Raw genomic sequence first — 24891 nt, forward strand, 5'->3', positions numbered from 1 at the left:
GTGTGTTAAAAGGACACGACGTCAGAAGCCTTCCAGAGATTCTGCAAGGTTGCGTGTATGTGTGTGTGCGTGTGTAAAAAGGACATGAATTAAAACCCAGTCCAAAGATTCTACATGGGTGTGATTGTGTGTGTGTGTGTTTGTGTGTGTGGAAAAAGACATGAATCAGAAAACATCCAGAGCTTCTGCAAGGGTTTGTGTGTGAAGGTGAGTGTGTGTGTGTGTGTAAAAAGGACACGAAATCAGAAGCCCTCTAGAGATTCAGAAAGGGTATGAATTAGAATGTGTGTGTGTGTGTGCTTAAAAAGGATAAGAAGTCAGAAGCGCTCCAGATGTTCTGCAAGGGTGTGTGTGTGTGTGTTGGGTGGGTGTAAAAAGTACACGACATCAGAATCCCTCCGGAGATTCTGTAATGATGTGAATGTATGTGTATATGTAAAAAGGACATGAATTCAGAAGCCCTCCAGAGATTCGGCAAGGTTATGACTGTGAGTGTGCGTGTGTGAGTGTGCGTGTGTAAAAATGAGACAAAGTAAGAAGTCCTACAGAGAACCTCCAAGGGTATGAGTGTGTAAGTGTCTAAGAAGGACACGAACAGAAGTCCTCCAGAGATTCTGCAAGGGTGTGAGTATGTGTGTGTGTGTGTGTAAAAAGGACATGAATTCAAACCCACTACAAAGATTCTGCATGGGTGTGATAGTGTGTGTGTGTGTGTTTGTGGAAAAAGGACACGAATCAGAAGACATCCAGAGCTTCTGCAAGGGTATGTGTGTGAATGTGAGTGTGTGTTTGTGGAAAAAGGACACGAAGTCAGAAGCCCTGCAGATATTATGCAAGGATATGTGTGTGTAAAAAGAACACTACCTCAGAAGCCCTACAGAGATTCTGAAAGTGTGTGAATGTGTGGTGTGTATGTTAAAGGACAGGACTTCAGAAGCCTTCCAGAGATTCTGCAAGGGTGTGTGTATGTGTGTGTGCGTGTGTAAAAAGGACATGAATTCAAACCCACTCCAAAGGTTCTACATGTGTGTGATTGTGTATGTGTGTGTGTGTCTGTGTGTGTGCGTATGGAAAAAGGACACGAATCAGAAGACATCCAGAGCTTCTGCAAGGGTATGTGTGCCAATGTGAGTGTGTGTGTGTTTGTGTGTAAAAAAAACACGAAGTCAGAAGCCCTCTAGAGATTCTGAAAGTGTATGAATTTGAGAGTGTGTGAGTGTGTGTATGTGTGTGTAAAAAGAAAACAAAATCAGAAGCCCTCTAGTTATTCTGCAAGTGTGTGCGTGTGTGTGTGTTTGTGTGTAAAGACACGAATTCAAGTGATACAGATATTCTTTAGGGGTGTGTATGTGTCAGTGTGTAAAATGGACAAGAAGTCATAAGTCCTCTAGAGATTCTACAACGGTGTGTGCGGGGGAGAGATTTTAAAAAGAATAAAGGTCAGTAGTTCTCCAGAGGTTCTGCAAGGGTGTGTGTATGTGTGTGTGCGTGTGTAAAAAGGACATGAATTCAAACCCACTCCAAAGATTCTACATGGGTGTGATTGTGTATGTGTGTGTGTGTAGAAAAAGGACACGAATCGGAAGACATCCAGAGCTTCTCTAAGGGTATGTGTTTGAATGTGAGTGTGTGTGTGGGTGTGTAAAAAGGACACGAAGTCAGAAGCCCTGCATATATAATGCAAGGATGTGTGTGTGGAAAAAGAACACTACGTCAGATGACCTCCAGGGATTGTGCAAGAGTGTGAGTGTGTTGTGTGTGTTAAAAGGACACGACGTCAGAAGCCTTCCAGAGATTGTGCAAGTGTGCGTGTATGTGTGTAATAAGGCAAGAAGTCAGAAGCCCTCTAGGTATTCTGTAAAGATCTGCGTGTGTGTGTGTGTGTATAAAAAGGACAAGAAGTCTGAAACCTCCAGAGATTCTGCAAAGGTGTGTGTGTGTGTGTGTAGGTAAAAAGGACACGATGTTAGAAGCCCTCCAGAGATTCTCCAAGGGTGTGCTTGTGTGTGGGTGTGTATGTGAAAATGACAAGAACGAGAAGCCCACCAGAGATTCTTCAATGGTATCAGTGTGTGTGTATGTGTAAAAAGGACACGAAGTCAGAAACACTCTAGAGATTCTGCAATGGAATGAGTTTGAGTGTTTGTGTGTGTGTGTAAAAAGAAAGCAAATCAGAAGCCCTCTAGTTATTGTGCAAGGGTGTGTGTGTGTGTGTGTTTTTGTGTAAAGACACGTATTCAAGAGATTCTTTAGGGGTGTGTATGTGTGAGTTTGTAAAAAGGACAAGAAGTCATAAGCCCTATAGAGATTCTTCAACGGTGTGTGTGGGTGAGAGATTTTAAAAAGAACAAAGGGGAGAAGTTCTCCAGAGGTTCTGCCAGGGTGTGTGTGTGTGTATGCCTGTGTGTCTAAAACGACACAAAATCAGAAGTCCTCCAGAGATTCTGCAAGGTTGTGTGTATGTGTTTGTGCGTGTGTAAAAAGGACATGAATTCAAACCCACTCCAAAGATTCTACATGGGTGTCATTGTGTGTCTGTGTGTGTGTGTGGAAAAAGAACACGAATCAGAAGACATCCAGAGCTTCTGCAAGGGTATGTGTTTGAATGTGAGTGTGTGTGTGAGTGTGTAAAAAGGACACTAAGTCAGAAACCCTGCAGATATTATGCAAGGATGTGTGTGTGTAAAAAGACCACTACGTCGGAAGCCCTCCAGAGATTCTGCAAGAGTGTGAGTGTGTTGTGTGTGTTAAAAGGACACGACGTCAGAAGCATTCCAGAGATTGTGCAAGGGTGCGTGTATGTGTGTGTATGTGTGTAAAAAGACAGGTAGTCAGAAGAACCTCTAGTGATTCTGCAAAGATCTGAGTGTGTGTGTGTGTGTGTGTGTGTGTGTATAAAAAGGACAAGAAGTCAGAAACCTCCAGAGATTCTGCAAAGGTGTGTGTGTAGGTAAAAAGGACACGACGATAGAAGCCCTCAAGAGATTCTCCAAAGGTGTGCTTGTGTGTGGGTGTGTATGTAAAAATGACAAGAAAGAGAAGCCCACCAGAGATTCTTCAATGGTATCAGTGTGAGTGTGTATGTGTAAAAAGGACACGAAGTCAGAAACGCTCTAGAGATTCTGCAATGGAATGAGTTTGAGTGTTTGTGTGTGTGTGTGTGTAAAAAGAAAACTAAATCAGAAGCCTTCTAGTTATTGTGCAAGTGTGTGTGTGTGTGTTTGTGTAAAGACACGTATTCAAGAGATTCTTTAGGGGTGTGTATGTGTGAGTTTGTAAAAAGGACAAGAAGTCATAAGCCCTATAGAGATTCTTCAACGGTGTGTGTGGGTGAGAGATTTTAAAAAGAACAAAGGGGAGAAGTTCTCCAGAGGTTCTGTCAGGGTGTGTGTATGTGTGTGTGCGTGTGTAAAAAGGACACGAATTCAAACCCACTCCAAAGATTCTGTATGGGGGTGATTTTGTGTACGTGTGTGTGTATGTGTGTAAATAGTACACGAAGTCAGAATCCCTGCAGATATTATGCAATGATATGTGTGTGTAAAAGAACACTACGTCAGAAGCCCTCCAGAGATTCTTCAAGAGTGTGAGTGTGTGTTGTGTGTGTTAAAAGGACACGACGTCAGAAGCCTTCCAGAGATTCTGCAAGGTTGCGTGTATGTGTGTGTGCGTGTGTAAAAAGGACATGAATTAAAACCCAGTCCAAAGATTCTACATGGGTGTGATTGTGTGTGTGTGTGTGTTTGTGTGTGTGGAAAAAGACATGAATCAGAAAACATCCAGAGCTTCTGCAAGGGTTTGTGTGTGAAGGTGAGTGTGTGTGTGTGTGTAAAAAGGACACGAAATCAGAAGCCCTCTAGAGATTCAGAAAGGGTATGAATTAGAATGTGTGTGTGTGTGTGTGTGCTTAAAAAGGATAAGAAGTCAGAAGCGCTCCAGATGTTCTGCAAGGGTGTGTGTGTGTGTTGGGTGGGTGTAAAAAGTACACGACATCAGAATCCCTCCGGAGATTCTGTAATGATGTGAATGTATGTGTATATGTAAAAAGGACATGAATTCAGAAGCCCTCCAGAGATTCGGCAAGGTTATGACTGTGAGTGTGAGTGTGTGAGTGTGCGTGTGTAAAAATGAGACAAAGTAAGAAGTCCTGCAGAGAACCTCCAAGGGTATGAGTGTGTAAGTGTCTAAGAAGGACACGAACAGAAGTCCTCCAGAGATTCTGCAAGGGTGTGAGTATGTGTGTGTGTGTGTGTAAAAAGGACATGAATTCAAACCCACTACAAAGATTCTGCATGGGTGTGATAGTGTGTGTGTGTGTTTGTGGAAAAAGGACACGAATCAGAAGACATCCAGAGCTTCTGCAAGGGTATGTTTGTGAATGTGAGTGTGTGTTTGTGAAAAAGGACACGAAGTCAGAAGCCCTGCAGATATTATGCAAGGATATGTGTGTGTAAAAAGAACACTACCTCAGAAGCCCTACAGAGATTCTGAAAGTGTGTGAATGTGTGGTGTGTATGTTAAAGGACAGGACTTCAGAAGCCTTCCAGAGATTCTGCAAGGGTGTGTGTATGTGTGTGTGTGCGTGTATAAAAAGGACATGAATTCAAACCCAGTCCAAAGATTCTACATGGTTGTGATTGTGTGTGTGTGTGTGTGTGTGTGTGTGTGTGGAAAAAGGACACGTTTCAGAAGACATGCAGAGCTTCTGCAAGGGTATGTGTGTGAATGTGAGTGTATGTGTGTGTGTAAAAAGGACACGAAGTCAGAAACCCTCCAGATGTTCTGCAAGGGTGTGTGTGTGTGTTGGGTGGGTGTAAAAGTACACGACATCAGAATCCCTCCGGATTTTCTGCAATGGGTGTGAATGTATGTGTATATGTAAAAAGGACTTGAAATCAGAAGCCCTGTAGAGATTTGCTAGGATGTGAGTGAGTGTGTGTGTGTGTGTGTGTGGAAAAAGGACACGTTTCAGAAGACATGCAGAGCTTCTGCAAGGGAATGTGTGTGAAAGTGAGTGTGTGTGTGTAAAAAGGACACGAAGTCAGAAACCCTCTAGAGATTCTGAAAGGGTATGAATTTGAGAGAGAGAGTGTGTGTGTGTGTGTTTGTATGTGTTTGTTTGTGTAAAAAGGACACGAAGTCAGAATCCCTCCAGATGTTCTGCAAGGGTGTATGTGTGTGTTGGGTGGGTGTAAAAATTACACGACAACAGAATCCCTCCAGAGATTCTGCAATGTGTGTGAATGTATGTTTATATGTAAAAGGGACTTGAAATCAGAAGCCCTGTAGAGATTTGGCAAGGGTGTGAGTGTGTGTTTTTGTGTGTGTGTGTGTGTGTGTGTGTAAAAAGGACATGGATTCAGAAGCCCTCCAGAGATTCGGCAAGGTTATGAGTGTGAGTGTGCGGGTGTGAGTGTGTGTGTGTAAAAATGAGACGAAGTCAGAAGTCCTGCAGAGAATCTGCAAGGGTATGAGGGTTTGAGTGTCTAAGAAGTACACGAACAGAAGTCCTCCAGAGATTCACCAAGGGTGTGTGTATGTGTGTGTGCGTGTGTAAAAAGGACATGAATTCAAACCCACTCCAAAGATTCTGCATGGGTGTGATTGTGTGTGTGTGTGTGTGTGTGTGTGGAAAAAGGACACGAATCAGAAGAAATACCGAGCTTCTGCAAGGGTATGTGTGTGAATGTGAGTGTGTGTGTGTGTGTGTAAAAAGGACACGAAGTCAGATACCCTTCAGTATTCTGCAAGGGTGTTTGTGTGTGTTGTGTGGGTGTAAAAAGTACACTACATCAGAATCCTTCCAGATATTCTGTAATGGTGTGAATGTATGTGTATATGTAAAAAGGACTTGAAATCAGAAGCCATGTAGAGATTCGGCAAGTGTGTGAGTGTGTGTGTCTGTGTGTGTAAAAAGGACATGAATTGAGAAGCCCTCCAGAGATTTGGCAAAGTTGAGTGTGAGTGTGCGTGTGTGAGTGTGTGTGTGTAAAAATGAGACAAAGTAAGAAGTCCTGCAGAGAACCTGCAAGGGTTTGAGTGTGTGATTGTCTCAGAAGGACACGAACAGAAGCCCTCCAGAGATTCTGCAAGGGTGTGTGTATGTGTTTGTGCGTGTGTAAAAAGGACATGAATTCAAACCCACTCCAAAGATTCTGCATGGGTGTGATTGTGTGTGTGTGTGTGTGTGTGTGGAAAAAGGACACGAATCAGAAGACATCCAGAGCTTCTGCAAGGGTATGTGTGTGAATGTGAGTGTGTGTGTGTGTGTGTGTAAAAAGGACACGAAGTCAGAAACCCCCTAGGGATTCTGAAAGGGTATGAATTTGAGAGTGTGTGTGTGTGTGTGTGTGTGTGTGTGTGTAAAAAGGACACGAAGTCAGAAACCCCCTAGGGATTCTGAAAGGGTATGAATTTGAGAGTGTGTGTGTGTGTGTGTGTGTGTGCGTAAAAAGGACACGAAGTCTGAAGCCCTCCAGATGTTCTGCAAGGGTGTGTGTGTGTGTTGGGTGGGTGTAAAAAGTACACGACATCAGAATCCCTCCGGAGATTCTGCAATGGGTGTGAATGTATGTGTATATGTAAAAAGGACTTGAAATCAGAAGCCCTGTAGAGATATGGCAAGGGTGTGAGTGTGTGTGTGTGTGTGTGTATGTGTGTGTAAAAAGGACATGGATTCAGAATCCCACCAGAGATTCGGCAAGGTTATGAGTGTGAGTGTTCGAGGGTGATGTGTGTGTAAAAATGAGACTTAGTCAGAATACCTGCAGAGAACCTGCAAGGGTATGAGTGTGTGAGTGTCTAAGAAGTACACGAACAGAAGTCCTCCAGAGATTCTGCAAGGGTGTGTGTATGTGTGTGTGTGTGTAAAAAGGACATGAATTCAAACCCACTCCAAAGATTCTACATGGGTGTTTTTGTGTGTGTGTGTGTGTGTGTGGGAAAAGAACACGAATCAGAAGACATCCAGAGCTTCTGCAAGGGTATGTGTGTGAATGTGAGTGTGTGTGTGTGTGTGTGTGTGTGTGTAAAAAGAACACTACGTCAGAAGCCCTCCAGAGATTCTGCAAGTGTGTGAGTGTGTGGTGTGTATGTTAAAAGTACAGGACATCAGAAGCCTTCCAGAGATTCTGCAAAGGTGTGTGTATGTGTGTGTGCATGTATAAAAAGGACATGAATTCAAACCCAGTCCAAAGATTCTACATGGCTGTGATTGTGTGTGTGTGTGTGTGAAAAAAGGACACGAATCAGAAGACATCCAGAGCTTCTGCAAGGGTATATGTGTGAATGTGAGTGTGTGTGTGTGTGTGTGTGTGTGTGTAAAAAGGACACGAAGTCAGAAACCCCCTAGAGATTCTGAAAGGGTATGAATTTGAGAGTGTGTGTGTGTGTATGTTTAAAAAGGACACGAAGTCAGAAGCCCTCCAGATGTTCTGCAAGGGTGTGTGTGTGTGTTGGGTGGGTGTAAAAAGTTCACGACATCAGAATCCCTCCGGAGATTCTGCAATGGGTGTGAATGTATGTGTATATGTAAAAAGGACATGGATTCAGAAGCCCTCCAGTGATTCGGCAAGGTTATGAGTGTGAGTGTGCGAGTGTGAGTGTGTGTGTGTAAAAATGAGATGAAGTCAGAAGTCCTGCAGAGAACCTGCAAGGGTATGAGTGTGTGAGTGTCTAAGAAATACAAGAAGAGAAGTCCTCCAGAGATTCTGCATGGGTGTGTGTATTTGTGTGTGCGTGTGTAAAAAGGACATGAATTCAAACCCACTCCAAAGATTCTGCATGGGTGTGATTGTGTGTGTGTTTGTGTGTATGTGTGTGGGAAAAGGACACGAATCAGAAGACATCCAGAGCTTCTGCAAGGGTATGTGTGTGAATGTGAGTGTGTGTGTGTGTGTGTGTGTGTGTGTGTAAAAATGACACGAAGTCAGAAGCCCTGCATACATTATGCAAAGATGTGTGTCTGTAAAAAGAACACTACGTCAGAAGCACTCCAGCGATTCTGCAAGAGTGTGAGTGTGTGGTGTGTGTTAAAAGACACGACATCAGAAGCCTTCCAGAGTTGTTCAATTGTGCGTGTATGTGTGTAAAGAGACAGGAAGTCAGAAGCCCTCTAGGGTTTCTGCAAATATCTTAGTGTGTGTGTGTGTGTGTGTTTGTGTGTATAAAAATTACAAGAAGACAGAAAAATCCAGAGATTCTGCAAAGGTGTGTGTGTGTGTGTAGGTAAAAAGGACACGATGTTAGAAGCCCTCCAGAGATCATCCAAGGGTGTGCTTGTGTGTGGGTGTGTATGTAAAAATGACCCGAACGAGAAGCCCACCAGAGATACTTCAATGGTATCAGTGTGAGTGTGTATGTGGAAAAAGGACACGAAGTCAGAAGCCCTCTAGAGATTCTGTAAGGGAATGAATTTGAGTGTTTGTGTTTGTGTGTGTGTGTAAAGACACGAATTCAAGCGATACAGAGACACTTTAGGGGTGTGTATGTGTGAGTGTGTAAAAAGGACAAGAAGTCATAAGCCCTCCAGAGAATCTGCAAGAGTGTGAGTGTTTGGTGTGTATGTTAAAAGGACAGGACTTCAGAAGCCTTCCAGAGATTCTGCAAGGGTGTGTGTATGTGTGTGTGCATGTATAAAAAGGACATGAATTCAAAACCAGTCCAAACATTCTACATGGCTGTGATTGTGGGTCTGTGTGTGTGTATGTGGAAAAAGGACACGTTTCAGAAGACTTGCAGAGTTTCTGCAAGGGTATGTGTGTGAATGTGAGTGTGTATGTGTGTGTGTGAGTGTGTAAAAAGGACAGGAAATCAGAAACACTCCAGATGTTCTGCAAGGGTGTGTGTGTGTGTTGGGCGGGTGTAAAAAGTACACGACATCAGAATCCCTCCGGAGATTCTGCAATGGGTGTGAATGTATGTGTATATGTAAAAAGGACTTGAAATCAGAAGCCCTGTAGAGATTTGGCAAGGGTGTGAGTGTGTGTGTGTGTGTGTGTGTGTGTAAAAAGGACATGGATTCAGAAGCTCACCAGAGATTCGGCAAGGTTATGAGTGTGAGTGTGCGAGTGTAAAAATGAGACGAAGTCAGAAGTCCTGCAGAGAAACTACAAGGTTATGAGTGTGTTAGTGTATAAGAAGTACACGAACAGAAGTCCTCCAGAGATACTGCAAGGGTGTGTGTGTATGTGTGTGTGTGTGTAAAAAGGACATGAATTCAAACCCACTCCAAAGATTCTACATGGGTGTGACTTTCTGTGTGTGTGTGGTGTGTATGTGTGCAGAAAAAGGACACGAATCAGAAGACATCCAGAGCTTCTGCAAGGGTATGTGTGTGAATGTGAGTGTTTGTGTGTGTGTGTCAAAAGAACACGAAGTCAGAAGCCCTCCAGAGATTCTGCAAGAGTGTGAGTGTGTGGTGTGTGTGTTAAAAGGCCACGACGTCAGAAGCCTTCCAGAGATTCTGCAAGGGTGTGTGTATGTGTGTGTGCGTGTGTTAAAAGGACATGAATTCAAAGCAACTCCAAAGATTTTGCATGGGTGTGATTGTGTGTGTGTGTGTATCTGTGCAGAAAAAGGACACGAATCAGAAGACATCCAGAGCTTCTGCAAGGGTATTTTTGTGAGTGTGTCCGTGTGTTTGTGTGTGTAAAAAGGACACGAAGTCTGAAGCCCTGCATATATTATGCAAGGATTTGTGTCTGTAAAAAGAACGCTACGTCAGAAGCACTCCAGAGATTCTGCAAGAGTGTGAGTGTGTGGTGTGTGTGTTAAAAGACACGACATCAAAAGCCTTCCAGATATTGTGCAAGTGTGGGTGTATGTGTGTAAAAAGACAGGAAGTCAGAAGCCCTCTAGGGTTTCTGCAATTATCTTTGTGTGTGTGTGTGTATGTGTGTATAAAAATGACAAGAAGTCAGAAACTTCCAGAGATTCTGCACAGGTGTGTGTGTGTGTGTGTGTGTGTGTGTGTGTGTGTGTGTAGGCAAAAAGGACACGACGTTAGAAGCCCTCCAGAGATCATCCAAGGGTGTGCTTGTGTGTGGGTGTGTATGTAAAAATGACCCGAACGAGAAGCCCACAAGAGATTCTTCAATAGTATCAGTGTGAGTGTGTATGTGTAAAAAGGATAAGAAGTCAGAAGCCCTCTAGAGATTCTGTAAGGGTATGAATTTAAGTGTTTGTGTTTCTGTGTGTGTGTAAAGACACGAATTCAAGCGATACAGAGACTCTTTAGGGGTGTGTATGTGTGAGTGTGTAAAAAGGACAAGAAGTCATAAGCCCTCTAGAGATTCTTCAAAGGTGTGTGCGAGTGAAAGATTTTAAAAAGAACAAAGGTCAGAAGTTCTCCAGAGGTTCTTTCAGGGTGTGTGTGTGTGTATGCCAGTATGATAAAAAGGCCATGAAATCAGAAGTCCTCCAGAGATTCTGCAAGGGTGTGTGTATGTGTGTGTGCGTGTGTAAAAAGGACATGAATTCAAACCCACTAAAAATGCTACATGGGTGTGATTGTGTATGTGTGTGCGTTTGTGTGTGTGTGTGTCGAAAAAGGACACGACTCAGAAGACATCAGAGCTTCTGCAAGGGTATGTGTGTGAATGTGAGTGTGTGTGTGTGTGTGTGTGTGTAAAAAGAAAACGAAATCAGAAGCCCTCTAGTTATTCTGCAAGGGTGTGCGTGCGTGTGTGTGTGTGTGTAAAGACACGAATTCAAGCTATACAGAGATTCTTTAGGGGTGTGTATATGTGAGTGTGTAAAAAGTACAAGAAGTCATAAACCCTCTAGAGATTCTTCAACGGTGTGTGCGGGTGAGAGATTTTAAAAAGAACAAAGGTCAGAAGTTCTCAATAGGTTCTTCCAGGTGTGTGTGTATGCCTGTGTGTCTAAAAAGGACACGAAATCAGAAGTCCTTCAGAGATTCTGCAAGGGTGTGGGTGTGTGTAAAAAGGACATGACATCAGAATCCGCCAGAGTTTCTGCAATGGTGTGAATGTATGTGTATATGTAAAAAGGACTTGAAATCAGACACCCGGTAGAGATTAGGCAAGGGTGTGAGTGTGTGTGTGTGTGTGTGTGTGTGTGTGTAAAAAGGACACGAAGTCAGAAGCCCTCCAGATGTTCTGCAAGGGTGTTTGTGTGTGGGTGGGTGGGTGTAAAAAGTACACGACATCAGAATCCTTCCAGATATTCTGCAATGGTGTGAATGTATGTGTATATGTAAAAAGGACTTGAAATCAGAAGCCATGTAGAGATTCGGGAGGGGTGTGAGTGTGTGTGCGCATGTTTAAAAAGAACATGAATTCAGAAGCCTTCCAGAGATACGGCAAGTTTATGAGTGTGAGTGTGCGTGTGTGACTGTGTGTGTGTAAAAAGGACACGAAGTCAGAATCCCTCTATAGATTCTGAAAGGGTATGATTTTGAGTGTGTGTGTGTGTGTGTGTGTGTGTGTAAAAAGGACACGAAGTCAGAAGCCCTCCAGATGTTCTGCAAGGGTGTGTGTGTTTTGGGGTGGGTGGGTGTAAAAAGTACACGACATCAGAATCCCTCCAGAGATTTTGCAATGGTGTGAATGTATTTGTATATGTAAAAAGGACTTGAAATCAGAAGCTCTGTAGAGATTCAACAAGGGTGTGAGTGTTTGTCTGTGTATGTGTGTTGTGTCTGTGTGTGTGTAAAAAGGACACGAAGTCAGAAGCCCTCCAGATGTTTTGCAAAGGTGTGTGTGTTTGGGTGTAAATAGTACACAACTTCAGAATTCCTCCAGAGATTCTGCAATGGTGTGAATGTATGCGTATATGTAAAAAGGACTTGAAATCAGAATCCCTGTAGAGATTCGGCAAGGGCGTGAGCGTGTGTGTCTCTGTGTGTAAAAAGGACATGAATTCAGAAGCCCTCCAGAGATTCGGCAAAGTTGAGTGTGAGTGTGCGTGTGTGTGTGTAAAAATGAGACAAAGTAAGAAGTCCTGCAGAGAACCTGCAAGGGTGAGTGTGTGAGTGTCTCAGAAGGACACGAACAGAAGACGCTCCAGAGATTCTGCAAGGGTGTGTGTATGTGTGTGTGCATGTGTAAAAAGGACATGAATTCAAACCCACTCCAAAGATTCTGCATGGGTGTGATTGTGTGTGTGTGTTATTGGGAAAAGGACACGAATCAGAAGACATCCAGAGCTTCTGCAAGGGTACGTGTGTGAATGTGAGTGTGTGTGTGTGTGTGTGTGTGTAATAAGAACACTACGTCAGAAGCCCTCCAGAGTTTCTGTAAGAGTGTGAGTGTGTGGTGTGTATGTTAAAAGGACAGGATTTCAGAAACCTTCCAGAGATTCTGCAAGGGTGTGTGTATTTGTGTGTGCATGTATAAAAAGGACATGAATTCAAACCCAGTCCACACATTCTACATGGCTGTGATTGTGTGTGTGTGTGTGTGTGTGTGGAAAAAGGACACGTTTCAGAAGACATGAAGAACTTCTGCAAGGGTATGTGTGTGAATGTGAGTGTGTGTGTGTGTGTGTGTGTGTGTGTGTGTGTAAAAAGGACACGAAGTCAGAAACCCCCTAGAGATTCTGAAAGGGTATGAATTTGAGAGTGTGTGTGTGCGTGTGTGTGTGTATGGGTAAAAAGGACACGAAGTCAGAAGCCCTCCAGATGTTTTGCAAGGGTGTGTGTGTGTTGGGTGGGTGTAAATAGTACACGACATCAAAATCCCTCCGGAGATTCTGCAATGGGTGTGAATGTATGTGTATATGTAAAAGGACTTGAAATCAGAAGCCCTGTAGAGATTTGGCAAGGGTGTGAGTGTGTGTGTGTGTGTAAAAAGGACATGGATTCAGAAGCCCACCAGAGATTTGGCAAGGTTATGAGTGTGAGTGTGCGTGTGTGTGTGTGTGTGTGTAAAAATGAGACGAAGTCAGAAGTCCAGCAGAGAAACTGGAAGGGTATGAGTGTGTGAGTGTCTAAGAAGTACACGAACACATGTCCTCCAGAGATTCTGCAAGGGTGTGTGTGTGTGTTTGTGCGTGTGTAAAAAGGACATGAATTCAAACCCACTCCAAAGATTCTACATGGGTGTGATTGTGTGTGTGTGTGTGTATATGTGTGCAGAAAAAGGACACGAATCAGAAGACATCCAGAGCTTCTGCAAGTGTATGTGTGTGAATGTGAGTGTTTGTGCGTGTGTGTCAAAAGAACACGAAGTCAGAAGCCCTCCAGAGATTCTGCAAGAGTGTGAGTGTGTGGTGTGTGTGTTAAAAGGACAGGACTTCAGAAGACTTCCAGAGATTCTTCAAGGGTGCGTGTATGTGTGTGTGCGTGTGTTAAAAGGACATGAATTCAAACCCACTCCAAATATTCTGCATGGGTGTGATTGTGTTTGTGTGTGTATCTGTGCTGAAGAAGACACGAATCAGAAGACATCCAGAGCTTCTGCAAGGGTATGTGTGTGAATGTGTGTGTGTGTGTGTGTGTAAAAAGGACACGAAGTCAGAAGCCCTGCATATATTATGCAAGGATGTGTGTCTGTAAAAAGAACACTACGTCAGAAGCACTCCAGAGATTCTGCAAGAGTGTGAGTGTGTGGTGCGTGTGTTAAAAGACACGACATCAGAAGCCTTCCAGAGATTGTGCAAGGGTGCGTGTATGTGTGTAAAAAGACAGGAAGTCAGAAGCCCTCTAGTGTTTCTGCAAATATCTTAGTGTGTGTGTGTGTGTGTGTTTGTGTGTATAAAAATTACAAGAAGACAGAAATGTCCAGACATTCTGCAAAGGTGTGTGTGTATGTGTAGGTAAATAGGACACGACGTTAGAAGGCCTCCAGAGATCATGCAAGGGTGTGCTTGTGTGTGGGTGTGTATGTAAAAATGACCCGAACGAGAAGCCCACCAGAGATTCTTCAATGGTATCAGTGTGAGTGTGTATGTGTAAAAAGGACACGAAGTCAGAAGCCCTCTAGAGATTTTGTAAGGGTATGAATTTAAGTGTTTGTGTGTGTGTGTGTGTGTAAAGACACGAATTCAAGCGATACAGAGATTCTTTAGGGGTGTGTATGTGTGAGTGTGTAAAAAGTACAAGAAGTCATAAACCCTCTAGAGATTCTTCAACAGTGTGTGCGGATGAGAGATTTAAAAAAGAACAAAGGTCAGAAGTTCTCAATAGGTTCTGCCAGATGTGTGTGTGTGCCTGTGTGTCTAAAAAGACACGAAATCAGAAGTCCTTCAGAGATTCTGCAAGGGTGTGGGTGTGTGTAAATAGGACATGACATCAGAATCCGCCAGAGTTTCTGCAATGGTGTGAATGTATGTGTATATGTAAAAAGGGCTTGAAATAAGACGCCCGGTAGAGATTATGCAAGGGTGAGTGTGTGTGTGTGTGTGTAAAAAGGACACGAAGTCAGAAGCCCTTCAGATGTTCTGCAAGGGTGTGTGTGTGTGGGTGGGTGGGTGTAAAAAGTACACGACATCAGAATCCTTCCAGATATTCTGCAATGGTGTGAATGTATGTGTATATGTAAAAAGGACTTGAAATCAGAAGCCCTGTCGAGATTCGGCAGGGGTGTGGGTGTGTGTGTGCGTGTTTAAAAAGGACATGAATTCAGAAGCCCTCCAGAGATTCGGCAAGGTTTGAGTGTGAGTGTGCGTGTGTGTGTGTAAAAAGGACACGAAGTCAGAATCCCTCTAGAGATTCTGAAAGGGTATGATTTTGAGTGTGTGTGTGTGTGTGTGTGTGTGTGTGTGTAAAAAGGACACGAAGTCAGAAACCCTCCTGATGTTCTGCAAGGGTGTGTGTGTGTGCTTGTGTGTGGGTGGGTGGGTGGGTGTAAAAAGTACACGACATCAGAATCCCTCCAGAGATTTTGCAATGGTGTGAATGTATGTGTATATGTAAAAAGGAGTTGAAATCAGAAGCTCTGTAGAGATTCAACAAGGGTGTGAGTGTTTGTCTGTGTGTTTGTGTGTGTGTGTGTAAAAAGGACATGAAATCAGAAGCCCTCCAGATGTTCTGCAAAGGTGTGTGTGTTTGGGTGTAAAAAGTACACAACATCGGAATTCCTCCAGAGATTCTGCAATGGTGTGAATATATGTGTATATGTAAAAAGGACTTGAAATCAGAATCCCTGTAGAGATTCAGCAAGTGTGTGAGCATGTGTGTCTGTGTGTGTAAAAAGACATGAATTCAGAAGCCCTCCAGAGATTCGGCAAAGTTGAGTGTGAGTGTGCGTGTGTGTGTGTAAAAATGAGACAAAGTAAGAAGTCCTGCAGAGAACCTGCAGGGGTATGAGTGTGTGAGTGTCTCAGAAGGACACGAACTGAAGAACCTCCAGAGATTCTGCAAGGGTGTGTGTATGTGTGTGTGCGTATGTTAAAAGGACATGAATTCAAACCCACTCCAAAGATTTTGCATGGGTGTGATTGTGTGTTGTGTGTGTATCTGTGCAGAAAATGGACACGAATCAGAAGACATCCAGAGCTTCTGCAAGGGTATTTGTGTGTGTGTGTGTGTGTGTAAAAAGGACACGAAGTCTGAAGCCCTGCATATATTATGCAAGGATGTGTGTCTGTAAAAAGAACGCTACGTCAGAAGCACTCCAGAGATTCTGCAATAGTGTGAGTGTGTGGTGTGTGTGTTAAAAGACACGACATCAGAAGCCTTCCAGATATTGTGCAAGTGTGCGTGTATGTGTGTAAAAAGACAGGAAGTCAGAAGCCCTCTAGGGTTTCCGCAATTATCTTTGTGTGTGTGTGTGTGTGTATAAAAATGACAAGAAGTCAGAAACTTCCAGAGATTCTGCACGTGTGTGTGTGTGTGTGTGTGTAGGCAAAAAGGACACGACGTTAGAAGCCCTCCAGAGATCATCCAAGGGTGTGCTTGTGTGTGGGTGTGTATGTAAAAATGACCCGAACGAGAAGCCCACGAGAGATTCTTCAATGGTATCAGTGTGAGTGTGTATGTGTAAAAAGGACACGAAGTCAGAAGCCCTCTAGAGATTCTGTAAGGGTATGAATTTAAGTGTTTGTTTTTCTGTGTGTGTGTAAAGACACGAATTCAAGCGATACAGAGACTCTTTAGGGGTGTGTACGTGTGAGTGTGTAAAAAGGACAAGAAGTCATAAGCCCTCTAGAGATTCTTCAAAGGTGTGTGTGGGTGAGAGATTTTAAAAAGAATAAAGGTCAGAAGTTATCCAGAGGTTTTTTCAGGGTGTGTGTGTGTGTATGCCAGTATCATAAAAAGGACACGATATCAGAAGTCTTCCAGAGATTCTGCAACGGTGTGTGTATGTGTGTGTGCGTGTGTAAAAAGGACATGAATTCAAACCCACTCCAAAGATGCTACATGGGTGTGATTGTGTATGTGTGTGTGTGTGTGTGTGTGTGTGGAAAAAGGACAAGAATCAGAAGACATCCAGAGCTTCTGCAAGGGTATGTGTGTGAATGTGAGTGTGTGTGTGTGTAAAAAGAAAACGAAATCAGAAGCCCTCTAGTTATTCTGCAATGGTGTGCATGCGTGTGTGTGTGTGTGTAAAGACACGAATTCAAGCGATACAGAGATTCTTTCGCGGTGTGTATGTGTGAGTGTGTAAAAAGTATAAAAAGTCATAAACCTTCTAGAGATTCTTCAACGGTGTGTGCGGGTGAGAGATTTTATAAAGAACAAAGGTCAGAAGTTCTCAATAGGTTCTGCCAGGTGTGTGTGTGTATGCCTGTGTGTCTAAAAAGGACACGAAATCAGAAGTCCTTCAGAGATTCTGCAAAGGTGTGTGTATGAGGGTGTGTGTAAAAAGAACATGACATCAGAATCCGCCAGAGTTTCTGCAATGGTGTGAATGTATGTGTATATGTAAAAAGGACTTGAAATCAGACGCCAGGTAGAGATTAGGCAAGGGTGTGAGTGTGTGTGTGTGTGTGTGTCTGTGTGTAAAAAGAAAACAAAATCAGAAGCCCTCTTTTTATTCTGCAAGGGTGTTTGTGTGTGTGTGTGTGTGTAAAGACACGAATTCAAGCGATACAGGGATTCTTTCGGGGTGTGTATGTGTGAGTGTGTAAAAAGGACAAGAAGTCAGAAGCCCTCTAGTGATTCTTCAACGGTGTGTGCGGGTGAGAGATTTTAAAAAGAACAAAGATCAGAAGTTCTCAATAGGTTCTGCCAGGTGTGTGTGTGTATGCCTGTGTGTCTAAAAAGGACACAAAATAAGAAGTCCTTCAGAGATTCTGCAAGGGTGTGTGTGTGTGAGAGTGTGTGTAAAAAGGACATGATATCAGAATCCGCCAGAGTTTCTGCAATGGTGTGAATGTATGTGTATATGTAAAAAGGACTTGAAATCAGACGCCCGGTAGAGATTAGGCAAGGGTGTGAGTGTGTCTGTGTGTGTGTGTGTGTAAAAAGGACGCGAAGTCAGAAGCCCTTCAGATGTTCTGCAAGGGTGTGTGTGTGTGGGTGGGTGGATGTAAAAAGTACACGACATCAGAATCCTTCCAGATATTCTGCAATGGTGTGAATGTATGTGTATATGTAAAGTGGGCTTGAAATCAGAAGCCCTATAGAGATTCGGCAGGGGTGTGATGTGTGTGTGCGTGTTTAAAAAGGACATGAATTCAGAAGCCCTGCAGAGATTCGGCAAGGTTATGAGTGTGAGTGTGCGTGTGTGAATATGTGTGTGTAAAAAGGACACGAAGTCATATTCCCTCTAGAGATTATGAAAGGGTATGATTTTGAGAGTGTGTGTGTGTGTGTAAAAAGGACACGAAGTCAGAAGCCCTCCAGATGTTCTGCAAGGGTGTGTGTGTGTGTGTGTGTGTGTTGGTGTAAAAAGTACACGACATCAGAATCCCTCCAGAGATTCTGCAATGGTGTGAATGTATGTGTATATGTAAAAAGGACTTGAAATCAGAAGCTCTGTAGAGATTCAACAAGGGTGTGTGTGTTTGTCTGTGTGTGTGTGTGTGTGGAAAAAGGACACGAAGTCAGAAGCCCTCCAGATGTTCTGCAAAGGTGTGTGTGTTTGGGTGTAAAAAGTACACAACATCAGAATTACTCCAGAGATTCTGCAATGGTGTGAATGTATGTGTATATGTAAAAAGGACTTGAAATCAGAATCTCTGTAGAGATTCGGCAAGGGTGTGAGCGTGTGTGTCTGTGTGTGTAAAAAGGACATGAATTCAGAAGCCCTCCAGAGATTTGGCAAAGTTGAGTGTGAGTGTGCGTGTGTGAGTGTGTGTGTGTAAAAATGAGACAAAGTAAGAAGTCCTGCAGAGAACATGCAAGGGTATGAGTGTCTGAGTGTCTCAGAAGGACACAAACAGAAGCCCTCCAGAGATTCTGCAAGGGTATGTGTGTGAATGTGAGTGTGTGTGTGTGTAAAAAGGACACGAAGTCTGAAGCCCTGCAGATATTATGCAAGGATATGTGTCTGTAAAAAGAACACTACGTCAGAAGCCTTCCAGAGATTCTGCAAGAGTGTGAGTGTGTCGTGTGTATGTTAAAAGGACAGGACTTCAGAAGCCTTCCAGAAATTCTGCAAGGGTGTGTGTATGTGTGTGTGCGTGTATAAAAAGGACATGAATTCAAACCCAGTCCAAAGATTCTACATAGCTGTGATTGTGTGTGTGTGTGTGTGGAAAAATGACACGTTTCAGAAGACATGCAGAGCTTCTGCAAGGGTATGTGTGTGAATGTCAGTGTGTGTGTTTGTGTAAAAAGGACACGAAGTCAGAAGCCCTGCAGATATTATGCAAGGATATGTGTGTGTAAAAAGAACACCACGTCAGAAGCCTTCCAGAGATTCTGCAAGAGTGTGAGTGTGTGGTGTGTATGTTAAAAGGACAGGACTTCAGAAGCCTTCCAGAGATTCTGCAAGGGTGTGTGTATGTGTTTGTGTGTGTATAAAAAGTACATGAATTCAAACCCAGTCCAAAGATTCTACATGGCAGTGATTGTGTGTGTGTGTGTGTGTGGAAAAAGGACATGTTTCAGAAGACATGCAGAGCTTCTGCAAGGGTATGGGTGTGAATTTGAGTTTGTGTTTGTGTAAAAACGACATGAAGTCAGAAACCCTCTACAGATTTTGAATGGGTCTGAATTTGAGAGAGAGTGTGTGTGTGTTTGTGTATGTGTAAAAAGGACACGAAGTCAGAATCTCTCCAGATGTTCTGCAAGGGTATGTGTGTGTGTTGGATGGGTGTCAAAAGTACACGACATCAGAATCCCTCCGAAGTTTCTGCAATGGGTGTGAATGTATGTGTATATGTAAAAAGGACTTGAAATCAGAAGCCCTGTAGAGATTTGGCAAGGGAGTGAGTGTGTGTGTGTGTGTGTAAAAAGGACATGGATTCAGAAGCCCTCCAGAGATTCGGCAAGGTTATGAGTGTGAGTGTGCGAGTGTGAGTGTGTGTGTGTAAAAATGAGACCAAGTCAGAAGTCCTGCAGAGAACCTGCAAGGGTATGAGGGTGTGAGTGTCTAAGAAGTACACGAACAGAATCCTCCAGAGATTCTGCAAGGATGTGTTTATGTGTGCGTTCGTGTGTAAAAAGGTCATGAATTCAAACCCACTCCAAAGATTCTGCATGGATGTGATTGTGTATGTGTGTGTTTGTGTGTGTGTGGAACAAGGGCACGAATCAGAAGACATCCAGAGCTTCTGCAAGGGCATGTGTGTGAGTGTGTGTGTGTGTGTGTGTGTAAAAAGGACACGAAGTCAGAAGCCCTGCAGATATAATGCAACGATGTGTGTGTGTAAAAAGAACACTACGTCAGAAGCCCTCCAAAGTTTCTGCAAGAGTGTGAGTTTGTGGTGTGTATGTTAAAAGGACAAGACTTCAGAAACCTTCCAGAGATTCTGCAAGGGTGTGTGTATGTGTGTGTGCGTGTATAAAAAGACATGAATTCAAACCCAGTCCAAAGATTCTACATGGCTGTGATTGTGTGTGTGTGTGTGTGTGTGTGGAAAAAGGACACGTTTCAGAAGACATGCAGAGCTTCTGCAAGGGTATGTGTGTGAATGTGAGTGTGTGTGTGTGTGTGTGTGTAAAAATGACACGAAGTCAGAAACCCTATAGAGATTCTGAAAGGGTATGAATTTGAGAGAGAGAGTGTGTGTGTGTGTGTGTGGGTGTGTTTGTGTGTGTGTGTGTGTGTAAAAAGGACACGATGTCAGAATCCCTCCAGATGTTCTGCAAGGGTGTGTGTGCGTTTTGGGTGGTTATAAAAAGTACACGACATCCGAATCCCTCCGGAGATTCTGCAATGGGTGTGTATATATGTGTATATGTAAAAAGGACTTGAATCAGAAGCCCTGTAGAGATTTGGCAAGGGTGTGAGTTTGTGTGTGTGTGTGTGTGTGTAAAAAGGACATGAATTCAAACCCACTCCAAAGATTCTGCATGTGTGTGATTGTGTGTGTGTGTGTTTGTGGAATAAGGACACGAAGCAGAAGACATCCAGAGCTTCTGCAAGGGTATGTGTGTGAATGTGAGTGTGTGTGTGTGTGTGTGTGTGTAAAAAGGACACGAAGTCAGAAGCCCTGCAGATATTATGCAAGGATATGTGTGTGTAAAAAGAACACTACGTCACAAGCCCTCCAGAGTTTCTGCAAGAGTGTGAGTGTGTGGTGTGTATGTTAAAAAGACCAGACTTCAGAAGCCTTCCTGATATTCTGCAAGGGTGTGTGTATGTGTGTGTGCGTGTATAAAAAGGACATGAATTCAAACCCAGTCCAAAGATTCTACATGGCTGTGATTGTGTGTGTGTGTGTGTGTCTGTGGAAAAAGGACACGTTTCAGAAGACATGCAGAGCTTCTGCAAGGGTATGTGTGTGAATGTGAGTGTGTGTGTGTGTGTGTGTGTAAAAAGGACACGAAGTCAGAAACCCTCTAGAGATTCGAAATTGGTATGAATTTGAGAGAGAGAGAGAGTGTGTGTGTGTGAGTGTGTGTGTGTGTATGTGTAAAAAGGACACGATGTCAGAATCCCTCCAGATGTTCTGCAAGGTTGTGTGTGTGTTGGGTGGGTATAAAAAGTACATGACATCCGAATCCCTCCGGAGATTCTGCAATGGCTGTGAATATATGTGTATATGTAAAAAGGACTTGAAATCAGAAGCCCTGTAGAGATTTGGCAAGGGTGTGTGTGTGTGTGTGTGTGTGTGTGTGTGTGTGTGTGTGTAAAAAGGACATGGATTCAGAAGCCATCCAGAGATTCGGCAAGGTTATGAGTGTGAGTGTGCGAGTGTGAGTGTGTGTGTGTAAAAATGAGACGAAGTCAGAAGTCCTGCAGAGAACCTGCAAGTGTATGAGGGTGTGAGTGTCTAAGAAGTACACGAACAGAAGCCCTCCAGAGATTCTGCAAGGGTGTGTGTATGTGTGTGTGCGTGTGTAAAAAGGACATGAATTCAAACCCACTCCAAAGATTCTGCATGGGTGTGATTGTGTGTGTGTGTGTGTGGAAAAAGGACACGAATCAGAAGACATACAGAGCTTCTGCAACGGCATGTGTGTGAGTGTGAGTGTGTGTGTGTGTGTGTGTGTAAAAAGGACACGAAGTCAAAAGCCCTGCAGATATTATGCAAGGATGTGTGTGTGTAAAAAGACCACTACGTCGGAAGCCCTCCAGATATTCTTCAAGTGTGTGAGAGTGTGGTGTGTGTGTTAAAAGGACACGACGTCAGAAGCCTTCCAGAGATTGTGCAAGGGTGCGTGTATGTGTGTGTATGTGTGGAAAAAGACAGGTAGTCAGAAGAACCTCTAGGGATTCTGCAAATTTCTGTGTGTGTGTGTGTGTGTGTGTGTGTATAAAAATGACAAGAAGTCAGAAACCTCCAGAGATTCTGCAAAGGTATGTGTGTGTGTAGGTAAAAAGACCACGAATTTAGAAGCCCTCCAGAAATTCTCCAAGGGTGTGCTTGTGTGTGGGTGTGTATGTAAAAATGACAAGAACGAGAAGCCCACCAGAGATTCTTCAATGGTATCAGTGTGAGTGTGTATGTGTAAAAAGGACACGAAGTCAGAAGCCCTCCAGAGATTTTGTAAGGGTATGAATTTGAGTGTTTGTGTTTGTTTGTGTGTGTAAAGACACGAATTCAAGCGATACAGAGATTCTTTAGGGGTGTGTATGTTTGAGTGTGTAAAAAGGACAAGAAGTCATAAGCCCTCTAGAGATTCTTCAACGGTGTGTGCGGGTGAGAGATTTTAAAAAGAACAAAGGTCAGAAGTTCTCCAGATGTTGTGCCAAGGTGTGTGTGTGTGTATGCCTGTGTGTCTAAAAAGGACACGAAATCAGAAGTCCTCCAGAGATTCTGCAAATATTTGTGTATGTGTGTGTGCGTGTGTAAAAATGACATGAATTCAAACCCACTCCAAAGGTTCTACATGGGTGTGATTGTGTGTGTGTGTGTGTGTGTATGGAAAAAGGACACGAATCAGGAGACATCCAGAGCTTCTGCAAGGATATGTGTGTGAATGTGTGTGTGTGTGTGTGTGTGTGTGTGTAAAAAGGACACGACGTCAGAAGCCCTCTAGAGATTCTGAAAGTGTATGAATTTGAGAGTGTGTGTGTGTGTGTGTGTGTGTGTAAAAAGAAAACAAAATCAGAAGCCCTCTAGTTATTCTGCAAGTGTGTGCGTGTGTGTGTGTTTGTGTGTAAAGACACGAATTCAAGTGATACAGATATTCTTTAGGGGTGTGTATGTGTCAGTGTGTAAAAAGGACAAGAAATCATAAGTCCTCTAGAGATTCTACAACCGTGTGTGCGGGGGAGGGATTTTAAAAAGAATAAAGATCAGAAGTGCTCCAGAGGTCCTGCAAGGGTGTGTGTATGTGTGTGTGCGTGTGTAAAAAGGACATGAATTCAAACCCACTCCAAAGATTCTACATGGGTGTGATTGTGTATGTGTGTGTGTGTCGAAAAAGGACACGAATCAGGAGACATACAGAGCTTCTGCAAGGGTATGTGTTTGAATGTGAGTGTGTGTGTGGGTGTGTAAAAAGGACACGAAGTCAGAAGCCCTGCATATATAATGCAAGGATGTGTGTGTGTAAAAAGAACACTACGTCAGATGACCTCCAGGGATTGTGCAAGAGTGTGAGTGTGTGGTGTGTGTGTTAAAAGGACACGACGTCAGAAGCCTTCCAGAGATTGTGCAAGGGTGCGTGTATGTTGTAATAAGGCAGGAAGTCAGAAGCCCTCTAGGTATTCTGTAAAGATCTGCGTGTGTGTGTGTGTGTGTGTGTATAAAAAGGACAAGAAGTCTGAAACCTCCAGAGATTCTGCAAAGGTGTGTGTGTGTGTAGGTAAAAAGGACACGATGTTAGAAGCCCTGCAGAGATTCTCCAAGGGTGTGCTTGTGTGTGGGTGTGTATGTAAAAATGACAAGAACGAGAAGCCCACCAGAGATTCTTCAATGGTATCAGTGTAAGTGTGTATGTGTAAAAAGGACACGAAGTCAGAAACACTCTAGAGATTCTGCAATGTAATGAGTTTGAGTGTTTGTGTGTGTGTGTCTAAAAAGAAAACAAAATCAGAAGACTTCTAGTTATTATGCAAGGGTGTGTGTGTGTGTGTGTGTTTGTGTAAAGACACGTATTCAAGAGATTCTTTTGGGGGTGTGTATGTGTGATTTTGTAAAAAGGACAAGAAGTCATCAGCCCTCTAGAGATTCTTCAACGGTGTGTGGGGTGAGAGATTTTAAAAAGAACAAAGGGGAGAAGTTCTCCAGAGGTTCTGCCAGGGTGTGTGTGTGTATGCCTGTGTGTTTAAAAAGGACACAAAATCAGAAGTCCTCCAGAGATTCTGCAAGGGTGTGTGTATGTGTGTGTGCGTGTGTAAAAAGGACATGAATTCAAACCCACTCCAAAGATTCTACATGGGTGTGATTGTGTGTCTGTGTGTGTGTGTGGAAAAAGGACATGAATCAGAAGACATCCAGAGCTTCTGCAATGGTATGTGTTTGAATATGAGTGTGTGTGTGAGTGTGTAAAAAGGACACGAAGTCAGAAGCCCTGCAGATATTATGCAAGGATGTGTGTGTGTAAAAAGACCACTACGTCGGAAGCCCTCCAGAGATTCTGCAAGACTGTGAGTGTGTTGTGTGTCTTAAAAGGACAAGACGTCAGAAGCAATCCAGAGATTGTGCAAGGGTGCGTGTATGTGTGTGTATGTGTGTAAAAAGACAGGTGGTCAGAAGAACCTCTAGGGATTCTGCAAAGATCTGAGTGTGTGTGTGTGTGTGTGTGTATAAAAAGGACAAGAAGTCAGAAACCTCCATAGATTCTGCAAAGGTGTGTGTGTGTAGGTAAAAAGGACACGACGTTAGAAGCCCTCAAGAGATTCTCCAAGGGTGTGCTTGTGTGTGTGTGTATATGTAAAAATGACAAGAACGAGAAGCCCACCAGAGATTCTTCAATGGTATCAGTGTGAGTGTGTATGTGTAAAAAGGACACGAAGTCAGAAACACTCTAGAGATTCTGCAATGGAATGAGTTTGAGTGTTTGTGTGTGTGTGTAAAAAGAAAACAAAATCAGAAGCCCTCTAGTTATTGTGCAAGTGTGTGTGTGTGTGTTTGTGTAAAGACACGTATTCAAGAGATTCTTTAGGGGTGTGTATGTGTGAGTTTGTAAAAAGGACAAGACGTCATAAGCCCTATAGAGATTCTTCAACGGTGTGTGTGGGTGAGAGATTTTAAAAAGAACAAAGGGGAGAAGTTCTCAAGAGGTTCTGTCAGGGTGTGTGTATGTGTGTGTGCGTGTGTAAAAAGGACACGAATTCAAACCCACTCCAAAGATTCTGTATGGGGGTGATTGTGTGTACGTGTGTGTGTATGTGTGTAAAAAATACACGAAGTCAGAATCCCTGCAGATATTATGCAAGGATATGTGTGTGTAAAAAAACACTACGTCAGAAGCCCTCCAGA

The sequence above is a fragment of the Tenrec ecaudatus genome, chromosome 2 (genome assembly GCF_050624435.1).
Source record: "Tenrec ecaudatus isolate mTenEca1 chromosome 2, mTenEca1.hap1, whole genome shotgun sequence".
NCBI lineage: Eukaryota > Metazoa > Chordata > Mammalia > Afrosoricida > Tenrecidae > Tenrec > Tenrec ecaudatus.